This window comes from Triturus cristatus, chromosome 5_2 (genome assembly GCF_964204655.1).
Source record: "Triturus cristatus chromosome 5_2, aTriCri1.1, whole genome shotgun sequence".
NCBI classification, from domain to species: domain Eukaryota; kingdom Metazoa; phylum Chordata; class Amphibia; order Caudata; family Salamandridae; genus Triturus; species Triturus cristatus.
In genome coordinates, this window is record NC_140588.1 from 586,855,440 (window position 1) to 586,858,501 (window position 3,062).

A 3,062-nucleotide genomic window follows, 5' to 3' on the forward strand; every position below is an offset into this window, starting at 1 on the left:
AATAAATATTGTAGTTAAATTTAGAAACAATAAGGATTTGGAGCTTACAATCTAAAAACGTATAAAATAAAACTCAGGGTATAAACAAAACAAAGCACCTCTTACCATTCTACTACACTACAAGATGGCCGATAAGACAACAGCGAGATCCCAGAATATCATATAGTTCAATACCAATAAGCTGTTCTAATTAGTCAATTAGGAATCAATTAGAACTGGGAAAAAAGGGAACAAGAAAGTAGCTAACATCCAGATTCAGACTGGAAGGCTAGCAAGACGGACGTTTGCTCGTGACATTCTTCTCCCTCAGGTGAGTTATTTGAAAGGCAGGAATACCAGGGGCAGTTAGATTTTTTTTTAAAGCATGAGGGAGGTTACAATTCTAAACTAAGGTTTGTTTTAATTCTTAGCTCATGGTCCAACAAATAAGGACACATACCACAATTGAAAGAAAGTGGGAGGAATGACAAGAATAAAAGTATTTTTATTCAAGGTAAGACATAGCCAAACTTGACATATAATTTTTTTTTTAGTTCATTAAAGTGAAGAAAGAGGACGGATTAAGTAAGAGTCATTAGAGCCAGCCTTGCATAAAGATATCCATATAAACAAAAAGTATTAAGGTAAGGGATGAACACGAGAATATGTAAATTCAAAAAAGATATGAGTTCAATTCTATAGTATACTCATTTTATAAATTTTCTTGCAGTATATCTGAATTGATTGATGACACAAGCAAGAAATTTGTAATCAAACAAGATTGTTTTAAAAAAGACGAATTCATTTATAAGGTATTAAAATTCACAGTTTCATTGGTTTAGAAAGAATAAACATAACAGAAATATCCCTTAGGAATACATGAAAAATGTCCCTCTAAAAGGTTGAATCACTAATGAATAACCTCTGGTACAAAATCCGGGATCATGCTTGGGCATTGCAAATTACTCCCAAATAGAATAATGCCATTTAAAGGGTCCAAAGTAAAAGGAGGATTCAAGAAAAATTTAAAATTGTTTTTCTTCTTTTCAGTACTGAACTGTATCTTTAAATTGAGTGTAATGAAGGATTTATTCAACAATTGAAGCCAATTGATAAATGCCTACAATAGTACTAATTCAGGTATGTGATGGTATTCACTGACAATTGATTTGAGCAATTACCATTAGATCAGAAAGTGAATAGATTGTTAAACTTTAAAAATAACTACCCAAAAAATTGGGTTCCGGGGCTTGTCTACAGGTTACCAAATAAAACAAATGGAAATGTAATAAAAACAGCACTTTGCTGATGATATACGTGTACAATCATGCAAATGTTTTTAGTATCAAATCAAATCAAAACTTTCTTTATTCGACCTCCCGAAGAAAGGTCATAAAAGATACACACACAAATACATTTTTTTTTTTAAAAAGAGAACACTTAAAAAGATTTACACTTAAGTTAAAAATACAATAGACAAAGTTTTGTCAATAGCAATTTCATCACAAATTTAAGATAACAAAAATAAAAAAGTGCATAAAAAACAGGCATCAGATTAATTTAGGCAGTGTAACTAATTTTAGGCACAATGTGTAAGATCAGCCTAAGTTTGGTCTATGTCGCATAATGTATTTTAAAAAGTTTAAAACAATATAGACCAGACTATCGCTCTCCAGTGATTGTAAGAAGAGTAATGCTGGACGGCAAGTTCGAAAGCCCTCACGCTTTAACAATGGTATAAGTAGTTTTCTCCGGTGGTCCGTGTAGTATTTACAAAAAAGAATGGTGTGAATGGTGGACTGGGAGGAACACCCGTCACAAGGGCAAGGCAATAATGTTTTCTCCCACTTACTTCCCAACGGAAAAACAACTAAACAATAAAAAAGATTCAGCCTAAATCTAACAAGTAGAAACAATTCATATGACGTTATACTAAGAGTCAGATATGGCTGAATCCCAAATGTTGTCTGAACTGTGAGGCTATGTCTGGCTGATTGCTTCATGACCTCTGAGTTAAGTCGTAACTCCTCAAGATGGTTAAAACAGAGATTATAAAAGGACTTCCGTGAAATCTCAGAAATCGAGGTAGGTTTAAGATAATATTCTACTAACCCGAGGTCGGAAAAAAATCTTTTGATATAGACCAACCACTTTGATCTATGTGCATTTTTAAGGGCTTGACAGTCTTGGATAATTTTTGGAGTGAAGACTGTTTTTGCTGATGACCAAATTCGGTGCCACAATAACAGCGGCTGGATTCTCACCAGGTCAGTAATATACGGGAGGCCCAATTCTAGGTGGGAAGAATAATTCGCCGCAGAAGGCGGTAAGGCAAGAAGGTATCTTAAAAAACAATTTTCTACTGCCTGAATGCGGCCCACTGCTACATGACCCCAAACACCCGCTCCGTATAATGCCACTGATGTACATTTGGCTTTATAGACTTTGATCATTTCGACCGGTGGTTTTCTTCCTAACTTCCTAGAGAAATTTATCAGTGCATTTGTAGTTCTCATGAATTGGAGTTTCCTCACCTCAACTGCCGGTTTCCAGCTTAGTTTATGGTCAATCATGACACCTAGGTAAGGATATTTGTCAGTGGTCAGTATTTTTTCGTTGTTCAAATAAATGGCCCTGATTTTAGTTTTAGTTGTTTTGCCCGCCTTCATAACGAAAGTTTTTCCTATATTAATTTTTAGATCTAAGTTGGCCATGAAGGATGCATAATTATTTAGGGCCCTCTGGAGTTCGTTTGGAGTTTGGGCCAGTATCACCGCGTCGTCCGCGTACAGGAGTGCTGGTATAGGGCGATTTGCTGCCACAGGAAGGTCCTGGGCTCCACTCAACATCGCCCCCTCCAAACCATTGGTGTAGAGGGTGAAGAGGAATGGAGCGAGGACACATCCCTGTCTGACGCCCCTCTCCACGCCAAACGGCGAGGTGAGTTCTCCACTGGTCCCAAACCTTACCCTGGCGGTCGCATTGCTATAGAGTTCCCTCACAAAAGTAACTATAGTTTGGTCCAACCCCAGTTCTAATAGGATGGTCCATAATTTTGAGTGACTCACACAGTCAAATGCTGC

The 3,062-nt window shown here is 36.7% G+C and overlaps 1 long non-coding RNA gene across 1 annotated transcript; it reads left to right on the plus strand.

The window, feature by feature from the left end:
* Positions 1 to 226: 226 nt before the first annotated feature.
* On the plus strand, positions 227 to 2,850 carry LOC146829042 (uncharacterized). Its single transcript, XR_014961902.1, has 3 exons — positions 227 to 310; positions 411 to 493; positions 2,679 to 2,850. It is a non-coding gene; the product is annotated as an uncharacterized LOC146829042 (long non-coding RNA).
* The last annotated feature ends 212 nt before the right edge of the window (positions 2,851 to 3,062 follow it).